Here is a 22,368-nt window from a genome sequence, read left to right on the forward strand (position 1 = left end):
CCCTTTTGAAACCAACATTTTACCGAGTTACAACAGGGTGATGATAGATAATATGGGTAATGCTGAATGGCTTTAATTGGTTATAACATTGTGAACTTCAGTGATAACAGTAACCTTATAGCAATCCCAGCGAAATTTTCAAATCCCCCCTAATCACTGTTATCACCCTGTTAAAACCGACATTTTCTTGAATTACAACAGGGTGATGAGGGGTAATATGGGTAATGCTGAATGGCTTAACAGGTTATAACATTGCAAACTTGAGTAAAAGCAGTAATCTCGTTGCAATGCCAGCAAAATTTTCAAGTTCCACAAATTACTGTTATCACCGTGTTGAGACCAACATGTTTTCGAGATACAACAGGGTGATGAGGGGTAATATGGGTAACGTTGAATGACTTTAATTGGTTATAACATTGTGAACTTGAGTAGTAACAGTAACCTTATAGCAATCTCAGCGAAATTTTTTTTAAGTTCCCCCAAATCACTGTTATCACCCTATTGAAACTCTCATTTTACCGAGTTACAGCAGGGTGATAGGGGGTAAAATGGGTAATGTTGAATAGCAAACCCAGCGACATTTTCATGTCCCCTAAAATACTGTTATCACCCTGTTGAAACCACCATATTACCGAGTTACAACAGGATGATGAGGGTTAATATGGGTAATGCTGAATGGCTTAATAGGTTATAACATTGCGAACTTGAGTAATAACAGTAATACTAATGAATATTCATTTGGTGTGGTTTTTCCTAACCTCTTTATCATAAATAAAGTTACAACTCCAAATACATTTTGTAGGTAACTAACATTTCTGCTTTCATTCAAGGAGCACCTCTCATAAAAAAGGTAGTCATACCCCCCTCAATGCTAAAGAGGGAAATTCAAAATTGAGAGAGCAGCAAGAATGGCTGTAATTTTTTTTAAAAGTTAACACACAGAGTTCCTTTTTTATTGTTATACTCGGTGTTTCAAAAAACATTTCCCACTTTTGATTCTTAATAATTCAAAAACTATATATCAGATAACAATGTCATTGATATGAGTGATAGCTGAATAGTGTACAATTTGGTTGAAGGTGGTTTAAATATGAAAGCCTAAATCAGTTTCGTGAAATCCATGATTGATTTCACAATTAGGTTCCAGATTTTGCTCTATTTCCAACCCTCTGTACAAAATTTCACTTTGCACAGGGGTCAATGGGTGTGTATGGGAGTGTCTGGCTAACACCCTGACAATGGTCCTGAATAATGGCCAGGGTTTGAATGCTTCATTATTTATTCATGAGAAATTCCACTATCACAACTAGTCTTTATTCAGTCTCTGGCAGTATTTGTGTAAAGTCAACGCCTGCCGATACTGTCATTGAGTCGTGACAGTGCTCTCCCTACTTCTGAAAAACGAAATTACAATGATTACCCTCTGTTCTATCGTAAACATGGTAACAGAGAGCGAAAAAAATCAATTAGAGTTTACACTTGTGTATATGGAGCCTTAAATTAATCTACTGTGATACAAATCGCCCCAATGATAAACGCTGCTGAACTCTTTACCAAAAATGATCTCTTTTTATCAAAAAAGCGAAAAATTTGTCAGACTATTTAATTAGTAGACTGTTGTATTAAAATGAGGAACTTTAGATAATTTATGCTTATTTATCTCCCAAATTTAGTGATATGTGAAGCAAATTTCAAAATGATTGCCAGCTGGAATGAAATGAGATGTTTACAAGCACATGGAAACATGTGCTTACCTTTTCCATGTGCATACATAATTACCCTTTACCGTGCATGAATTCAGACTAGCAGTGCCCAGGGCAATCACATGAATTATTGATTAAGCATTACATGTGCCTGGGAGCGCAAGAGTGACGCCTAGTCAACAGGAGGTTCAGGCATGTCCATTGTTAAGGGCCATTGTCAGCACACACTCACATACACATCATTGTTTCCTGTGCAAAGTTCAATTTTTGTACAGAGGGTAAAAATTTGACCCAAATCTGAAACCTTACTTCAAAATCAATCTTAGATTTAATGAAAGTGATTTATGCTTTCACATTTAAATTACCTCCAACAAAATTGTACACTATTCAGCTATTACTCATATCGATGAATGAATAATTGTTGAACTATTAATGATCAAAAGTGGGAAATGTTTTTGAAAGACTTGGTGTAAGTAGAATAATTTGATTCCATATTCTTTTTTATTTCGAATTATTCTCTTTTTGCTTGTTATGTAATACTTCAGTACACAAGCTTGATGTTAATGTAATTTACATCATATACACACTATGCCGGTAGATTTTTCAAGTAGTGCACGTTTCTGTACAGCTCCCATTTTAAGTCTGTTGTTTATTATGAAAGTGTACAGATATATCAAGTGCACTTATACATACATAGTACCGACGTAGTGGCTCAGTGGTTACAGATCCACCTCACGATCAAGAGGTGGAGAGTTCGAACCTCGGCCGAGTCATACCAAAGACATTGAAAATAGTACCTACATGTACTGCCTTCTGGCAGGAGCTCAGCATTTAAGGAAATGGGTTCGGAAAGCTGACATGCGGATTTTAAATGAAACGAAATTAGATTAGATTTATTCATATACCACATAGTGGACATTATCATGAATATACAGGGTATAATACATAGTTGACATTATATCATAACTATACAGGGTGTAATATATATATATATATATATATATATATATATATATAGTGTGTGAAAAGAAGAGCCAGGTGGACGTAGCTAGGTCAACGTGTCTGTTTATTGCCGCCGAGCTTTCGGTCCCAAACGGACCTTCATCAGGGCTGTAACGATACAAAAATGACTCACTCGTATGGCTACACTAATAAATATATATTCATAGCTACCTAGCTACGTCCACCTGGCTCTTCTTTTCACACTGAATGAAAATAATGAAGGCCATACACTGGTACTGTAAACGGTCGATACCCCTTCTCACAGTCTATATATATATATATATATATATATATATATATATATATGTAAATAGCGAAAACTTTGAGCAAAGAAGTCTATATATATATATATATATATATATATATATATGTATATACAAAATATCGTGATATTTTTAGACAAAATTACAACATGTACAAATGTGGAGGGGACTACTTAGAAGCACTGCTTGTTAAATGTAGTCCCCCTACAGAATATAGACAAAATAGTATCAAAGATAAGGCGAGGTGGAATGAACGAAAACACCTTATACAAATTATCTACAAGGGCACAATGTGAACCCTGCTATGGATACACAATAAGTCATGTAATGTTACACAGTACAGGTTTATGTACAAAGTGTTTACAGTGTGCATTATATACCATTAGAATAATGAATGAAACAGAAGATAACCTTCCGAGTATACTTAATGAAAGTACTTCTAGACGACATTGATTGAAATACACAGACATTTGATTACCATAAAACCGTTTATTAATACATATCAAGAAACATAATTTTGGCTTATACTTAAAACTATTTAAGCTCTGAGCTTGTTTCAATGAACGATCGAAGGAATTCCAAAGCTGGACCAGTAAACATGATTAAACAGTAGACTACCCCCCCCCCCCCTGTAGCTTTAACTTCGATTCGCCGTGTGGCCTAGGGTTATTGACATATGTGACTCTGCACCTCAAAACAAACAAAAAGTCGCCAGACATGAATTTTTTAGTTAAGATAATATTCTGAAAGAGCAGACTTTAAGCTTTAAAGTTATGTATAACTCAAATCAAATGGACGCTCCTAACCTATCTAAATATTCGAAAGAAAGCACAAACTCAGGAAAAGTGTGAACTGAGAAAAGAGGCTCTGAAGTACAGTGTCTATTCTAAAGCGCTCAATCTTTACCAAACCGTGTTGGCTGTGCCATGAATGGGACAAAAAACAAGAAGTAAACCACCAGAGTAGCAACACTGAAGGGATTATCAGCTTAAACTGAAATTAAGCATGCCTCATTAACATATTCTGTCCAAAATTAATGCCAACTTTCAAAGCAGTAGCACTATATCCTTTCAAAAGTTATTAGAGTTGAAAGTGAAGAGTGTGGACAAGGTTTTTCAGAAATGAAAAGGGGATTCTAAAGACAGACCTAATCACACTATTCTACCAAAAATGTTCGAGATAAACTGCTAAAAAAACCACACTTTCCTGCCCGTTTTATGATACCAAATTTTAGCATAATGTAAAAGACGACCCGCTCTTTTAGAAAATATGAAAAAGTCAAGTTCGGCTAGGTTGACCCATTTCACTTATTTTCAGTCCTCACGCAAAATCAGTGTGTGCGACTTTATGTTCGTTTTGAGGTGCACGGTCACATATATAGTTTAGCTTAATTTCTCATTTATTTATATGACTTTTTTTGCAATTTTTTGTAGTGACATTTTCATTTGAAGTACTTTTTAGCTACATGTACCTCCTGTTCTTTTCCATTCTCTTTTGCTACAATTTTTTTTCAGTGTTTAATAAATGTTAAACTGTCATGCGGTATGGTGTAGTTCCACATATTCATAATCGTATCATGTACATGTAGGCCCTATCATGCCTATTACAATGTAGGCCCTATGTCTGTCTTATCCCCCCCCCCCCCCATTTGTTTTAGTTCAGGTATTGTCTAAAATGGTTAGTTAAGGAACATAGGGAATATTGTTGAATTTTTAAAGTTTGACTTATTATAATGTCCAAGATGAAATAATCCACAGAACTTTAGTCTGTCAAAACTTGTAAAGAAATACAATAAGCAAATGGAGAAATATGGAAATACAAAGAAAACATAACTTAGGTTGATTCTTTTGATCAAATCCTACATCAGTATCGTAGATTGGAATGATGAATATTGTGGTTAAGAATGAATGAAAATGCTCAACTCCTATATAGTACGTCCAGTTGTATATACGTCCAACCGTGTACGTCCGTCACGATACTAAAACATAGAATAAAACATATGAATGTATAAACAAAGCCTAATTTTAGTACTTAATTATCATTTGACATATTCTTCTTATATTTATACCTGAATTTTAAGAAAAAATCGGAATAAATCACAGAAATTCTAAATTGAAAATGAGATGTTGGAAACAAAAAAAAAAAAAAGAATTCTCTCTGCGTACGTCCAACCGGAGGGTGTTTATCAATTTTTCCAAGGTCACAAAAAGGGTGTTGCCCACAAATTATGTGTCAATTTTTTTCTTTTCATACAGGTATTTTGGTGAAGGAAAAAATAGCTTCAATAATATCCCTTTCTTTTGACAGCTGTTTGATAGTTAATCAAAGGCTATGAAATGTTCGTCCGTACGATATTTAGGAATAGCCATGTTTTAGCAACTCAAGTTTATATGTAAGTACAAAAGAGCTGAAACAAAATATGTACAGTACTACTTACCTGCTGAAAATAAAAACAGATTTTTGTTTCATGTATAACACACTTGGTCAGAAAATGAATTTGTGTACATGCACCGATTTGATTATCAAAACCAACATGCGTGTTTATGGTGTTTATAATTACATTCGTGAGCGTGTTGTTAACGTGCAGCTTTTACTTGTCTCTGAGTTGTCCCAATCTTAATATGATCTCAACTGGAACCAGTTCAACTGGTCTCATTTCCTGGGAAATATGATTGAAAAAATGTGTACAGTCTTTCCTTTGTTGTAGCCAGGCGGAAACATATGTTTAGGTAGTACCATGAGCACATGCCACAGGTAATAACATGGCAATGCCGGAAATTTCGGTTATATCATCCTTGGTAATATTGGATAAATGGGGTAATATCGGCCCTTGGGTGGAAAGAACATGACAATGTTGGAAATATCGGTTACGTCATCTCTGGTAATTTTGGGCAAATGGGGTTATATCGGGTGGTAATAACGTGGCAATGCCGGAAATATCGGTTACATCATCCCGGGTAATATTGGGTAAATGGGGTAATATCAGGGTATTATTGGGTAAATACAGTAATATCGGGTGGTAATGATATGGGAATGTAGCGCGGGTAATATCGGTTACATACTGGGCAATATTATATGTAAATGCAGTAATAACGGGTGGTAATAACATGGAAATGCTGCAAATATCGGTTACATCATACCAGGTAATATTGGGTAAATGGAGTAATATCGGTGGTAATGTGGAAACGCCGAAAATAACAGTTTCATCATAACGGGAAATATTGGGTAAATGTAGTAATATCAGGGTATTATTGGGTAAATACAGTAATTTCGGGCGGTAATAACATGGAAACGCTGGAAATATCGCTTACATCATACAGGGTAGGCCTAATATTGGGTAAATGGAGTAATATCGGGTGCATGGTAATAACGGGGAAAGATTGGTCTACTATTTCCCTGTATACTGCCCACTGGTGTTACCAAGGTAATAACTGCGTTGGTATTTGTTACAACCCGGGTGATATCGGGTTTAAGGCCCAGTGGGATGTTTGATAAAATGTGAAACTTTGTATGACCGCCCTTCCCTCCAAGTGTAATTGATATTGAAGCCCTGGTTACAGAGATATTTAAGTTTTTGTAGCGTATACGGGCAGACGACCAAACGGACGGACGGACGGACGACGGACGGCTCGAAGAACAAACAAACATAAAGACGCACACACACACATACATAGCCTACATACATAGGGCATACATACATGCATATATCCATACATGTATGCGTACACGCACACATACATACATATGTACATACACGCGCACACACACGCAGAGAGAGAGAGAGAGAGAACCACCACCACCAACAACAACACACATACACACCACACATACACCCAATACACCAAGACCATGATACTCCTAACACACATACCATGCACACTACACACATACACACCAAGCACATACAAACACACACGCGCACGCACATTCAAACACAAACGTACACGCACACGTATACATACAAACAAACCACCACCAGTATACAATCACCACGCCGTATGCACTCCACACATGATTATTACATGTATTATACTCCCCACGCATACACACACAGCTATGCGCACGCGCATACACACGCCATAGGGTACTAGTATAAGCACCTACACACCATACACAACACATACCAAGCAGCCTCCCTCCCCCCCCCCCCCACACACACATAGACATCACATTTAGCAGTCATACCCACCCCACTCAAGGATAACACAGGAACAATCGCCCCAACTACACAATTCGTAGTGCATCTTCGCATTATCTTCTGCAGCTTGAAGACAACGACCGACGACAATTTGTGCAGCTACATTTCATTTTACCTGCACAAATTGTCGTCACTGAGGTCAAAAACTGGGGACTGCACAAGCAGCACAATTTGTCGTGCCGAGGCGACGATCTGTGCCGAAACATACCATGTTTATTTGTTTTTCAGATATCGATGAATGCTTGACCGAGGAAAATAATTGCTCCCAGATTTGCTTCAACAATGAAGGAGGGTACACGTGCGGCTGCCACGCGGGATTTACCCTGAGCAATGACACATGCAAAGGTTGAGTTTTTTATTCGACTTTTGTACACAGAGCCTGATGCCTCAGACTAGAATGATACGAACAAGACCTGTGCAGACTATGAAATGTCAGATTTCGGTGCAGGTGTATACCAATAAAAGGGCACTCACGTCTCAGAAACATGATTAAACATAAGGTTTAGATTTCATTGAAATTTGTTCTAGATGGTGAGACTGTTAAACTGTTGTTGTTTTTTCTCTCAATTTTCCTCACTACGGCGTTCAAGATAAGGACATGACTATCGACCAAACCCTGTCGTATACAATGAATGAAAAAACGTGATGCAAGTATAAACAAAAAATGCTATCCATATTGGGTCATTTCTCTTAAAATTGAACTTTGAGCGATGGTTCGTTAAAGTAGTTATGATGGGCAGTACTGATTCTGCATGCTTCTCAATGCTTCTTTACGTCACAATTAATATAAACTTTTTCAGTATTTTTGTAAGATGCTATTTTGAACTGGACAAGACACAAGTGAACACTGATTGTAGTAAGAATGAATAGGGAAACTTAGTGATGTCATTAGCCCCTTACGGACAGCAGGCAGTCGGTGGATCGCGATGTATACTTTAACAAAAAGCGTGTTCAAAAAAGACCGTGCAATTAATCACCAGATATTTTTTTTTTTCGACACCCATTATCAGCGTCTGTTGTCATTACATTGTGACCGTAATAGCCATCGTGTTTTTGAGATATTTGGATTCCTTCGAAACGTCAAATTTCCCTTCATGGTTGTTCACCCAGATATCGACGAGTGCAACATCGAACACGGCTGTGACCACAATTGCAACAATTCACAGGGCAGTTACGTGTGTTTCTGTGACGAAGGCTACCAACTTCAAGCCGACGGCCGGACGTGCGCAGGTAAGGAGTCTCTCTAGAGTTTGTGTGGTGAACCTTGCTTGCATTCTCACAAGTCATTGTTAATAGTAGATTAAACGAGAACTTACCGTTTGAATTTTGATCCTTATTTTATGAATATTTAGGAGGAAGTTATTACAGGCGATCCCGCTCGTCGCGCATGCGCAGCAGTATTCAAAGCTGCAAATGTGGCTACTCTCAGTAGATCAAATAGGAGAACTTACACTATTCATGCTATTGTTTGAAGTTTTGGGTGGGTGAGGAGGGCATGTAATGACTTCCTCCTAAATATTCATAAAATAAAGATCACACTTCAAACGGTACGTTCTCGTCTAATCTACTATTTTATATCATATTTCTCCGATCGTTATTACAGGAGATTTTGAAGCCAAGTAGCCACATACCGACATTTGGTACAAACACAAGTATGTGATGTGAACACAACATGCAGATTGCATTATTGTTCTAGTCCAATAACTCACCAATTTTCTATGGTCATTGTGCTCTCATCCTGAATGGGCAATAATTTCATGCATAACCATTCTTCTCATAGTCTGTGACATAATGTTCCACAGGATATCGTCCTGATCGCACATACATGCAAGTGCATTGTAGATCAGTATTCTAAACATCTGGTTTTCATTTCCAGTCCTTCGGTTCAAGATAATCTGGTTACTTTATTTCCAGTTCTATTTACATGGCTTCGGGGACAGTTCCTAAAGCTGTGAATCGTCTTGTAGGACTGCCTGAGCAAAATTGTTTGTACTTTCAAGGGGTTTCTTGTAGAACCTTCTGAAGGTTTTCTCTGAAGTCCACCCAGCACGAGCTAAGACCTGGTCGACTGGGAGGTCTGCTTTGACGGCCGCTGAGGTTGCCGCTGCCCGTGTCGAATGTGCCTTGTAGACGGCTGTATCAACACCTGCTCTTTGCCATCCGGTCTTTATCCACCGGGACAAGGATTGCGTTGTTACTCTTTTGTGTGGTCTATTGTAGCTCACAAAGAAAAAGTTTCCATTTCTGCGGATTCTTTTGGTGCGCTGAACATACATTGTATAGTGCTTTGTATATTATTTCACAAGACATAATCGCCTGTCCGGAGGGTATGCTTCTAATCTTAACTCATGATTTGAGTTTACAGTTACCTGCTCTGCTTTGCTTCAAGAGTTCATCTAACTGGAAGGTCACATGACTCTCCTTCAGTGTCATTTTATCCATCTTCAACACACTCAAAGTTTGTACTCTTTGTGCCGATATCAATGCCATTAGCATACACATTTTGATTGTTAAATCTCTGTGGTTTAACGAATTCGCAGAGGCCAATTCCCGTAGAAAATTGAGGACTGAGCTAACATTCCAGATTTCTGCATATCTAGGCAATACAGGTCTCAGTTGGAAAACACCTTTCATCAATCTGTTTATCATTGGGTGAGATCTCACAGTCTCATTGCTGTCCGTAAGAATCAGAAAGGTGGATAGGGCGCCACGTGCCGTGTTGAATGCACTGTAACTGAGTTTTCTGTCATGGAATAAACTGCTAAGGAATTCTAGTACCACTTCCACTTTGATCTGAAGGTAACTTGTATTCCTGCGATGGCAGAATCTGCACCACTGTGTTATGCAAACTTGGTATTGCTTGCAGATTGATGCTCTCCATGAGGCTGTAATGATGTCCACGGTTAGACTGCTTAGTCCCCAATTTTCAAAGTGTTGCCACATAACCTGCAACATAAGAAATCAATACTGATATTAAGTGGGTGCACTGTGTTTACTACAGGGAGAAGTGACAAATCTTCTCGCCTCTGGATAAACAAGGGTTCCCCCTCCATCATGTTAATCAAGTGTGGGAACCACGCCTGAGTGGGCCAATTTGGAACAAGAAGTAGTCCCCTGGCTTTATCCTCTCTGATTTTCTGCAAGCATTTGGTGATCATGCAGAACGGAGGAAATGCATAAAAGGCAAATCGCTTCCAGTCCAGTGTAAATGCATCGACTGCAAACGCTCCAGGGTCTGAGTGCCAAGTGACATATTTTCTTACTTGTGCATTGAGTCTTGAAGCAGACAGGTCTATTTCTGGCATACCGAAGTGGGAAACTATTTCACTGAACACTTCTCTGTTGAGTTTCCACTCGATCGGTTCGGTCATTAAATTTTCCTGAACTTTCATCTGCCACAACTGTATTAAACCTACCAGGCACATGCGCTGCTGTGATCCAAATATTTCGAGAAATGCACCACTGCCAAATTTCTCTTGCCATTTTGTCACAATTTGCTGATTTACAGCCTCACATGTTCAAAATAGGATACTGCAGTGGTGTTATCAATTCTCACCATAACATGTATGTCATGTCTACTATTGCAGAAGGATTTTATTCCTAGTCCAGCAGCTAGAGTTTCTAGAAAATTGATTTGATTGTCTTGGGCCATTTCTGCCTCTGACTCATTCCAACGTCCTCCTGTTTGTGTATGGAGGTACATGTGTATGTGGCTCCCCATCCCATGCCACTGGCATCTGTGTGTCGTTTCATGTCAGGTTTTTTTTTTTTTCCTAACGATTGGGGAAGAAGCCCTTGATACATTGTTTGCCCACCATTTTAGTTCTTCTTTTGCTTCAGGAGACAATTTCATCTTCCTGTCAAAGTGGCCCCTGTTTTGTTTGAGGGCTGTAATTTTGTCCCTTTCCATAGATCTGTAATACAGAGGACCATGCTCAACGGTTGGGAAGGTTGCTATTAGCTTCCTTATCACTCTAGCTACCATTCGGATTGACGGATTGACGGGAGATCAGCAGCCATTAACTCACGACATACATCCTTCACTTCTTGTACCTTAGTCTGGGGTAATGTTATAGTCATATCCCCAGTGTTCAGGATAAATCCAAGGAAGGTTAGTTCATGTGTCGGTGTGAGCACTAATTTTTCATTGTGGATGATAAATCCTAGTTCTGAGAGGGTTTTTGTAGTAGCAGCAGCGCTTTCTTTGAGCTTTTCTTTTGTCTCCCCAATGATAATGGTGTCATCTGTGGCCTTCCTGTCGCAGTTCTGCAAAGTCTGGCTTCAGCAATTTTGTGAAAAGTCTAGGGGCTGTGCTAAGCCCATTTGGCAGTGCTCGAAATTGCCAGCGCTCACCCTGCCATATGAATCTCAAGTATTTTCTACTTCTAGTGGCTACTGGTATGGAATAATATGCGTCTCGGAGGTCGATTGATGCAAGATAGCACTGCGGGGAAATCTGATGTTTAGCAGTGTAGATATTGTCCATTTTGAAATGTTGTACATTCAGGCTTTTATTGAGCTCTGATAGGTCCAAGATCATGCGGGTACCCCCATCTTTCTTTGGTCTGGTGAATATGTTTGAGAGGAATTCTCCCTCTTCAAAAGAGAAAGGTTCAATGACGTTTTTTGCTTGCAGGGCCAGTATCTCATTTGTGATCTGGTTCATTTCTTCTGGACTCTTTTTGTATTCATAGAGGGGCTTATTTCGTGCGGGGCCCCTTGGAAAAGATCAAACTCAATCTCATAGCCTTGCACTGCTGATAGCAGAAATTGATCTGACGTTAAGTTACACCATCTTTGATAGAAATGACACAATCAACCTCCAACAGGCATATTTGATATGCAATCTTGATCAACCCGTACATGATGTAGATCTAGATCTAAATGTGGAAGCAGAACTCTCAGTATTTTCAAAACATCCATAGAAATTGCATGTGCTACCTACCTCTTTGGGTAATGGTGTAGCTACTTTCTCCTTGCTGCCTGTGGCCGCTGGGGGATTGAGGTTGTTTCAGCATGCTCGTGGTTTGAGTGTGAGGTGGAGCTCGTGCTCGGTAAGGTCTGCCAGTCTGTGTTCGCTGGTCTAACAGTAGTTCCCACTTGAGGGCCGGTTACTAGCGAAGGTTCCTGATATGCCGGTGGCACTGTTCCATCCTTGTCTGCGGTACTGAGATTCAGACGCTTGGGTCCTGTACGGATGGTAATGGGGCCGTAGCTAACGTTGTCTACGCACTACACCAGCTGCAGCTCTTTGCTGCTCAGTGAGATCTTTTACTCTCTTAGTCAAGTCGTCACCAAAAAGGTATATCGACTAACTGGAGTTGCTCATTTGCAAAGGTGTGAGTATTTGGCATTTAAATCCGGCTTGATTTGTTCTTTACGTAAGCAGTTGACCTCAAAATTTGCATTGCAAAGCAATGCCAGCGCGTTCTGCTGAGTTTCTGTAAGGCTGTCAGGAGACAGGGTATGAATGAATGCAGTGAGTCCTCTCGTCAACGATTTCTGGATACGCTGTAGCTTTAGGTCACGGCTTCTTGTGTGTGGAGACAGATTTTCCCAAATTTCTGCGTTTACCTTAGGGCAGCACAGAGGAGTACAGTTAACTTGGGGGAGGATATTTGCCCCCAGCTTTCTCCAGCATATTCTCCTCGAGCTGGTGAGACATGAGGTACTGTGCTGATTTTGCCAAATCCTTGTGAATAGCATTACCAACCCCGGTGGGGATTGTGAATTTTTGCGCAAACGGAGGGATTTCATCTTCAAGTTCATTATCCAGCTCCTCTTGTGCTGAATCAGTCTCATCCATCATGGGATTCATAGGGCATTTACCCATATTCTTCGTATCAAAAGGTTCAAAATCATTCTCACGATCGTCGAGGTAATTTACGTTCTCCGCGGTTGTAGCTGTGCACGCTTATGCCGATGGTAGCGATGCCCAAGTGGGGCGAGGCGCGGTTGTACTAGACTTCGGCAAAAAAAAAAAAATCACCATTCTTTCCATCAGGGACTCCAATGTGTCCAATTTGCCTCGTAATTCCGTGAATTCCTCCTCTTCCTCGGGTTTTTTTGTTTTTGTTTTTTTTTTGCACTTTTTTCTTAGTCCCCGAGATCTTGCACATGTTCGCGGTGGGTTTTCCCACATCACTTTTCCGTTCCGTGTCGGAGGGTTTCCCTGCCGATGATGAGCGCTTTAGCTCGAGCTTTGCAGCGGTACATGTTTCCGTGGCGGTTTCGCCCGGGGAAGTTCCGGCTCTCGCAGTGCCCAGCGTTTCGCTGGTTTTCTGCGGCTTTGGGGTACATGTAGCAGTGTATTACCTGCTGGCGTCGCCATCTTGTACGTAGATATCTACTGTAGATTGCGATGGGAAAACTTCGATTTCCGAAGAAAAAGGCCACAATTCAAGATTCTTCGAATGCAAGACAAAGGAGATTATTTTTCTCCCTACAGAAAGTTTTTCATGGGCCGTTGACCTTAAAAAACACGACAAAGTTGGTATTTGATTGCCGAGGGAAAGTTGGAAAGGAGTCAAGTCAATTTGCAGTCAGCTGGGTTTTGCTCCTCTGTGTTTCAGACAACGACATCAACAATTAAGTGTTCTCTCAATAGCTTTCTACACCGCCAGACTCCCGCCACAGATACATACAAAAAAAGAAAGAAAGCTAATCGAGTTGGAATGCGACGCGAGAAAAGAGCCCTTAGGGCATAAAATACCGAAAATTATTTTTTACATTGTAGAATGAACTCTGACGTACTTTGATATGCAAACCGTCTACTGAAATTCCACTCCAAAATGCCCTAATTACGAAATTTAAAAAGCATGTTTTGTCCAAATCCTGCCACTTTTTGATGCGTCTACATGCATGTGTACGCAGTAAGGTATCTGATCATTGCGCGTATTGGTTTGTCAAACTTCAGCGACGGTTTATGGCGCTTGTGCGCGGCAGCGCTAAGGAAGGGCTCTTTTCTCGCGTCACGGCCCATTCTTTTATATATATATATATCATCATATGTGACACTGCACCTCAAAACAAACAAAAAGTCACCAGACAAGAATTTTTAGTTAAGACCATATTCTGAAAGAGCAGACTTTAAGCTTTAAAATGATGTATAACTCAAACCAAATGGACTCTCCTAACCTATCTAAATATTGGAAAGAAAGCACAAACTCAGGAAAATTGTGAACTGAGAAAAGAGGCTTTGAAATACAGTGTCTATTCAAGCGCTTAATCTTTTCCAAACCGTGCTGGCTGTGCAATGAATGTGACAAAAAACAGGAAGTAAACCACCAGAGTAACAACAATGAAGGGATTATCAGATTAAACTGAAATTAGGCATGCCTCATTAACACATTCTGTCCATAATTAACGCCAACTTTCAAAGCAGTAGCACTATCCTTTCAAAATTTATCAGAGTTGAAAGCGAAGAGTGTGGACAAGGTTTTTCAGAAATGAAAAAGGGATTCTAAAGACACACCTAATCACACAATTCTACCAAAAATGTTCGAGATAAACTGCTAAAAAAACACACTTTCCTGCCCGTTTTATGATACCAAATTTTAGCATAATGTAAAAGAAGACCCGCTCTTTCAGAAAATATGAAAAAGTCAAGTTCGGCTAGGTTGACCCATTTCACTTATTTTCAGTCCTCATGCAAAATCAGTGTGTGCGACTTTATGTTCGTTTTGAGGTGCACGGTCACATATACAACTATTACCTCTTCCTTGGATGCTTTCTCAGATGCTTCGACAAGACCAGTAGACCCGTCAACGCTATCGTCGTCGAGTCAAGAAAACACCGTTATTTCCACGGCCGTACTAATGTTAACGAACGAGAGTGATGTACCAACGACACTACCATCTGTGCTTAATGAGACGACCGCCAATACTGCAACAGAAGATCCAACCACACCGTCGGGATCAACCCAAGTCGCCACGTCATCACGCGCCAAAGTGACAAGCACTGATGTTCCCACTGGGACGCCACGTCAGCACGCGCCAAAGTGACAAGCACTGATGTTCCCACTGGGACTGCCACGTCAGCACGCGCCAAAGTGACAAGCACTGATGTTCCCACTGGGACTGCCACGTCAGCACGCGCCAAAGTGACAAGCACTGATGTTCCCACTGGGACTGCCACGTCAGCACGCGCCAAAGTGACAAGCACTGATGTTCCCACTGGGGCTAGTGTCACATCAGCACGCGCCAAAGTGACAAGCACTGATGTTCCCACTGGGACTGCCACGTCAGCACGCACCAAAGTGACAAGCACTGATGTTCCCACTGGGGCTGGATTGGTGTGCGATCGTGAAAGAGTGGAAATAAACGGCGAGTGCTTCGGTAAGATAGCCAGTCCCCCGTGTCTCACAGAAAACTCCTTGGTGCAATTTCTGTGCCTATGGCTAATATCTGTTATTTACGACAGGTCCTTGGATGATGGAAAACAAGCATACGCTTTCCAAACGTAATCACTTGTGTGCCCATGGCAATATGGCTCTGGCAGCTCTGGAAGGAAAAACTATTCTGCGTCTCGTCAGTCCATCTTTGCACTTAATAGAGTTTACTTTATTATTAAAGTTACAGGGCTGTTTCTTTCTTCAATTAAAACCTCCATCTTATACATGGTTATTCTTCTTCGCTATAACCACATCAGTATCGGGAAAATCATTACACCTTAGAATTAGCTTTTATTGTTGTGTAAATTTCTTCAAACTGTATATGGCAGATCGTAGATGGTAGATGTCTGAAAGAGATGGAATGAAACCGTAATAAAATGACACAGATTTTCTTAGCGTCTTTACAATTTTTTTTTTTGATCTGATCGTACTCGGCCAGTATATTTGTTACGAGTTCTATAATCGGGATGTCAAGATTTAACCTATCAAATCAGCCACGCACAACTACGTTCCAATACATTTGCTGTTGTTGATTTACGGGAGGGAATGTTTTTCGAATCAACGTAGAACTGTAAGATGTTAAGTTTTTCAGGTTTTGAAGTTATTTTTTGCTGCCTTTGTGTCCCCCTTAAAGTCTCCCGACAGTATATGGGCCAGATTACTATCAACCGGATTGATGGAAGGGAGGCGGTATTAACTGATGACTTGCAAAACTCGAGCAGCATCGCGTTCCAGGAATTTGAAGAGAATCTAGTGTCAGGCGTGAGTGCATTTCCTGCTCCAGATATTTCTTGAGTTCAACATGTTGTTGACACGCTTTACTCACACACACACACACACACACACGCACAAAAAGAAAAGAAAACTGGTAGGCTTGCATAAGGTAGACTTCCATGTTACCTGGCATAGGTGTGCTACAGTAGGTGCACTTATTGTTTTCGGGTAAATTCCTGAAGGTCTCTGAAATTAGGCTAACAAAAATGACGTTTTCAGCTGCAAATTCATCAAGAAATATGGTGAATCTTATTTGTAGAAAATGTGAACATACTCAACTGTTTCTATGATCTTTGAAGTGATTGTGGTGAAATTCTAAACTGTTAAGACAAAGGTCATTGTAATTGTATTTAAAAAAAACCCACTAATTCCAGTCACTTCTTCAGCTATGAAAGTCCAGTTAGATGTATGTTAGTGCACGTGTTAGCAAAAACCAAGGAATAACTTTAGAATTATTTTCATGAACATGGTGGAGGTAATAGGTGAGGTGTTGTGCTCATCAGTAACTTTACCTTGGTTAAAATTTATATGTAATTGTCAGCCAATATCCTCGGCTAAAAACGTCCATGGGAAAATTGTTTCGTCATAAGGATGGAAATAATTCAAGTTCAAGTTCAAGTTCATATTTATTCGTTTTTTCCACAATATATAACACAAACATAAATCTCACTTAAGTGACAAAATCAATGCATATACAATTGTACAGAGAAAACAACAATAGCAAAAAAAAAACCAAACAAACTAACAGTTCAACGTTCAAAAATGCCTAAACTGATATGGGTGAAAGGATGAAGGTCAAGTCCAGTGGCCACCAAGAGTTAATAAAAATATCATTCATTATCATAACACTCCTCTATGTATAAATCAAATAAATGTGATTTATAAAATCAATGTTTTATAGAAAGAAATGAATTGGAAATCTGCCCCCCCCCCCCCGGAAGAAAGCAATAACTACATATCTGCTGAGCTGAGATAAATGCTATTTTGCGTTTTTTGCAGATTCGTTAAAAACACAGAAACATTCAAAAATAATTTTGTGGTTTGACTATGCACCATACCTAGTCTAAATGTCTAACAATACCTAGGAAAAAAATTTGTTTCCGTTATTTTTTAAATGTTATTTAGGAAAATGTAGTTACTGCGGTGACTTACCCTTGATTTTGGGTAGTTTCCCAATGGAAAAAAAAACAGTAAATACACTCGGTCTACAGATGGCCAGGAGTCTGCTGTTTTCCCCATGGAAAAAAAAGCAGAAACTGCACATGTCACATGACATAGTGAGGAGAATTGTTACCATCACCAGCTTATAAGGTTCTTCTACTTTCTGTTTAATCTAGATCTGTAAGATCTAGGACCTAACGTTAGACCTAGACTAGGTCTTGTCATTTCTAGGAATGAATGGCATTCTGTGTAACAGTAAGGTAATTGAAGTGCCTGGCCTGGTCCCTGGACTAGACTATAGATCTAAAGTATTTGGGGTGGTATTCTGAAATCCTTCCTAGGAAGAAATTTCTTCCTAAGTCAGGATTTTTTTCCTAAGTGGTATTCTGAAAATCTTCCTAAGTTTCTTCCTAAGTCTGTTCCTAAGTTTTTTTTTTCCTAGCCTTAGGAAGAAACTTAGGAAAGGGGCGGGAGTATGCAAATTTCTGACTTAGGAAGAAGTTGGTATTCTAGAATGCACTTAGGAAAGAATTTTAGAAAAATGTTCAGGAAAGCTCCACCCCTGTCCTAAGTACGTTGTTAAGAATAGTAAAGCTGCAGACATCGGTGATAGGGGCGCTTGTCAGTAACTGCGCGCACATGTACCTTGATGCGCGAAATGAGCGTGAGCAAGGGGACATGCCGCGCACACGCGTGTATTGACCCTACGTCAAAGTAATATGCGATTTTCATTGGTTAGTTCCTTATCTTCGGGAGAAGAAAACGCTAAGGATTAAACCCTACAGAAATCCGGAGTGGAGTCCCTAAGGCGGTCGAGCAACGTATTGCCTTACCTTCCGGCAACTCCTGCAGCTGTGCTGGTGCCAAATTGTACTGGTTCATCCTTTCCTTTGGACTACATCAGCAACGCAGAGAGGGGGAACTTGATGTATGGGCAGCACAAGTTCTCCATTTCCCATCAGCCCAGGCTCGTAGCACTCTGGGGAAGACACTCCAGCGACGTCTCAAGATGTTGACACTATGTAAGAAGTAGCAATTATCGGGCAGAAGCTCAATCTGATAAGCAAAATGTAGGCCTAAATCATGCATCCGTCAGATAGGAAAAGAGAATTACAAGCTAAGAAGTGAAAATGAAGACTCCAACTCTTCGACTAGCAACCTGGAACGTTCGAACCATGTGCCCTGGTTTTAATAACGACATCGAATAGATTAATGATGCCCGAAAGACTGCTGTTATCGACAAGAAACTATCAAGACTAAATGTTGACATTGCCTGTCTACAGGAGACCCGTCTGGCAGACAGTGGTTCTATCCAGGAAGCCAATTACACCTTCTTTTGGAAGGTTCTGTCACAGGACGGCCCAAGACAGCACGGGATGGGCTTCGCCGTGAAGAACTCTCTGGCTTCCACCATTGGACCACCAACTCGCGGGGCAGAGAGAATACTCACTCTGCGTTTGTCTACAACAGTGGGCTTCATCAACATCTACAGCATTTATGCACCGACACTTTGCTCCACCTCAGAGACTAAAGACCAGTTCTATGAAGAATTGGATGAGATCATATCCAGGATCCCCAACACTGAAAGACTTTATCTTCTAGGAGATTTTAATGCTAGAGTGGGAGCTGACTACAACACCTGGTCTTCCTGCCTCGGCCACCAAGGCACGGGAAAGATGAATGATAATGGACAGCGGCTGCTGGAGCTGTGCTGCCATCGTGGTCTGTATGTGACAAACAACTATTTCAAAGGTAAAGAACGCCAAAAAGTCTCCTGGAGACATCCTCGGTCTCAACACTGGCACCAACTTGATCTTGTCATCACCAAGCGTACAGACCTTAGCAGTGTTCTCCACACACGGAGCTATCACAGCGCAGACTGCGACTCAGATCACTCCCTCGTCAGTAGCAAAGTGAGATTGATGACAAAGAAAATACATCGAACCAAAACCAAAGGTCTCCCACGCATCAACACCTGCTGTAACAAGGACCTAGAGAAATGTCGACGATTTCAAAGCACGTTCCATGAGAAAATGATCACTTCAATTCCAAATGACAATGATATTGATAGTAAATGATGCCACCTCGGGATACTATCTACTCCTCAGCCTTCTCTGTGTTCGGGAAGAAGGAACGTCGGAGCGAAGACTAGTACGAAACTCACTGGGATGAGATGCAATCAGATGTTGAAGCCAAGAGGAAAGCCCTGCTGGCCTACAAGCAGAACCCTATATCTAGTACACACAATGTCCTAAGAACTGCTCGCAACAAGGTTCAACAGACTGCACGCCGTTGTGCTAATGACTACTGGTTGAACCTGTGCCGCAGGATTCAGACAGCTGCAGTCAGCGGAAATACCAGGGACATGTACGACAGCATTAAAGCTGCAATCGGTCCCACCGCCATCAAGACTGCACCGTTGAAGACAAAGACTGGAGAAGCCACCACAGACCAATGTAAGCAGCTTGAACGCTGGGTAGAACATTACCTGGAACTTTATGCACCCCAAAATAAGGTAACAGATGCTGCCTTGGTCACCTTAACTAGCCTTTGAATCATGGAGGAATTGGATGCCCTGCCTACAAAAGAAAACTCAGCAAAGCCATTGATCGTCTATCCTGCGGGAAGGCTCCAGGAAATGATGGTATCCCACCAGAAGTTCTATAAAGCGGCAAGCCAGTACTACTGCACACCTCCATGAGCTCTTGTGTCTTTGCTGGGAAAAGGCCACGTCCCCCAAGATATGCGTGATGCCAATATCGTCACTGTCTACAAGAACAGGGGAGAACGCAGCGACTGCAACAACTATAGAGGCATCTCTCTTTTAAGTGTTGTCGGAAAAGTCTTCGCACGTGTAGTTCTGGCACGCCTGCAGAGTCTTGCCTCCCGGGTGTATCTAGAGTCGCAGTGCAGCTTCAGGGCAGGCCGATCTACAGTAGACATGCGCTTCTCACTACGGCAGCTGCAGGAGAAGTGCCGTGAGCAGCAAAAGCCGCTGTACCTTGCCTTCATAGACCTGACGAAAGCCTTTGACCTGGTCAGCCGAAGTGGACTCTTTAGTCTCCTGCAGAAGATTGGATTCCCCCCGAGACTGCTCCAAATTATCATTTCCTTTCATGAGAACATACAAAGTAAAGTCTGCTACAACGAGAAAACTTCTGATGCCTTCCCTGTGAACAGCGGTGTGAAGCAAGGCTGTGTCCTCGCACCGACACTTTTCGGAATCTTCTCCATGCTCCTTCAGTACGCCTTTGTTGACTGCACAGAGGGCATCTACATCCGTACCAGAGCAGACGGGAGGCTATTCAACATCGCCCGACTGCATGCCAAAACCAAAGTTAGAGAGGTTCTTATCCAAGAAATGCTGTTCGCTGACGACGCTGCTCTGGTATCGCACACAGAAGCGGGATTGCAGAGGCTTGTTGATTGTCTGTCCCATGCCTGTAAAGAGTTTGGACTAACCATCAGCCTGAAAAAGACTAAGATCTTGACCCAAGGCACTGACTCTCCTCCAGACATCTCCATTAATGTCACACATCTGGAGGAAGTGGACTCTTCCACCTACCTTGGTTCAGCAATCCCCAGTTCCCTCTCCCTTGACAATGAGATAAGCAATAGAATAGGGAAAGCTACTGCAGTCATGGCCAAACTGAACAGGCGCGTATGGAACAACAGTCAGCTGACCAAGAACACCAAGCTCCTCAGCGTCCTCAGCACCCTGCTATACGGCTCTGAGTCCTGGGCAACATATGCTGGCCAGGAGAAGAGGCTCAACACCTTCCACCTTCGTTGCCTCAGACGACTCCTGCACTTAAAATGGCAGGATAGGGTGACAAATGCAGAGGTCATCCAGCGTGCCGGCATTCTCAGCATGTTTTCACTCCTCAGCCAGAGACGCCTGAAGTGGTTGGGTCATGTGCGTCGAATGGAAGCAGGTCGCATCTCGAAGGACATGCTGTATGGAGAGCTATGCGAGGGGTCTCGTCCCATGAGAAGGCCGCATCTTTGCTTCAAAGATGAGTGCAAACGTGACATGAAGACAATGGACATCAACACCAACACAAGGGAAGGTGTAGCTGAAGATCGTCCGCTATGGAGAGGCACCATCAGGGAAGGCGTTCAGAGAGCTGAAGTTGTAAGGCACGTACAGCAGACCGACAGGAGAGCTAAGAGAAAGGTACGGGCAGTCTCAGTATCGGCCCCAACAGACTTCATCTGCTGCAAATGCTCTAAGGATTGCCACTCAAGAGTGGGGCTTTACAGCCACTCAAGGCAGTACAGACTTCTTACCTAGCTAGTGCTACGCCGTCGCTTCTCGAGACGAATGGATGCCAACCAACCAACCAGTTCCTTATGATACGGCATTTCGTATTGGCTTAAGAAATGACGTGGGCTGGGATAAGGAAGGCCTAGGAAGAAATTTCAGAATGCCTATTTTTGTCGTTTCTTGGCACTTCCTAAGTTTCTGACTTTAGGGAAAAAAACTTAGGAAGAAACTTAGGAAGATTTTCAGAATACCACCCAAAGTCTCTTCGTCTTTAGATCCTAGTTGAACTCTGACGTTACACTTAGACTGCCCAATGTTAGTGCTAACAGTTAGACCGAGATCTAACGTCAGATTAGGCCCTACTGACAATTTGTCTAACACTGAACAGTTAACTCTGACTCTGTAACGTTAGATCTGGTACGCGGTAGACCTAGATCTAGACTAGTGTATTAATAGTACCGTAGTTACGGGTAAACTCGGCCTAGCGGGTAAAGTCGGCCCCCAGCGCGCGCATTACAAGTAACGGTAATATTACTAGAACTAGCGTTCATGTCCCTTGAAAATTTCTACTCATATTTTCAGCTCACCTTGATTTTTTTCGTTCTGGC

At 41.4% G+C, this 22,368-nt stretch overlaps 2 pseudogenes; both read right to left on the bottom strand.

Annotated features, from left to right (window-relative positions):
• Positions 1-9,109: 9,109 nt before the first annotated feature.
• Positions 9,110-12,206, bottom strand: LOC139720255 (uncharacterized; annotated as a pseudogene).
• Positions 12,132-14,148, bottom strand: LOC139720267 (uncharacterized; annotated as a pseudogene).
• Positions 14,149-22,368: the final 8,220 nt, after the last annotated feature.

Source organism: Diadema antillarum, unplaced genomic scaffold (assembly GCF_040938485.1).
Source record: "Diadema antillarum isolate AM-2024a unplaced genomic scaffold, OU_Dant_1.0 scf00000125, whole genome shotgun sequence".
Lineage (NCBI taxonomy): Eukaryota > Metazoa > Echinodermata > Echinoidea > Diadematoida > Diadematidae > Diadema > Diadema antillarum.